This window comes from Nestor notabilis, unplaced genomic scaffold (assembly GCF_000696875.1).
Source record: "Nestor notabilis isolate BGI_N333 unplaced genomic scaffold, ASM69687v1 scaffold30920, whole genome shotgun sequence".
In the NCBI taxonomy this organism is placed as follows: domain Eukaryota; kingdom Metazoa; phylum Chordata; class Aves; order Psittaciformes; family Psittacidae; genus Nestor; species Nestor notabilis.
The window spans coordinates 1-241 of record NW_009911160.1 but is presented as its reverse complement, the minus strand read 5'-3'; the positions used below and the strand labels follow the sequence as shown (position 1 = coordinate 241).

At 68.0% G+C, this 241-nt stretch overlaps 1 protein-coding gene across 1 annotated transcript in view; it reads right to left on the bottom strand.

Moving 5' to 3' along the window:
- ZBTB18 (zinc finger and BTB domain containing 18) overlaps positions 1–66 on the bottom strand; it is a 4,345-nt gene extending 4,279 nt beyond the window's left edge. The window contains exon 1 of the mRNA XM_010013448.1: positions 2–66. The gene's annotated coding sequence lies outside the window, so the exon portion shown is untranslated. The remainder of the gene's footprint in view (position 1) is intronic.
- Between the last annotated feature and the right edge of the window lie 175 nt (positions 67–241).

Sequence of the window (241 nt, the reverse complement as noted above, 5' to 3'; positions counted from 1 at the left end):
CCCCCCCGCCGCGCCGCCGGTCCTTTCAGTTTCTACGTTTAGACACCGTAAGTGACACCGAGCTCTCCAACTCCGGCTCAGCCACAGCAACGAGGTGCCTAACCTGCCCGGGGCTCTTTTCCGAGCCGTCAGCTCACCCCAAAATCGCTCTTCCCCGGTGGGGGCCAGGCTGTCATTTTACTCGCCTGCGGCGGTACCGGGACGCCGGCCCCAGCCCCGCGGGCTCCGGCAGCCCCGTCCC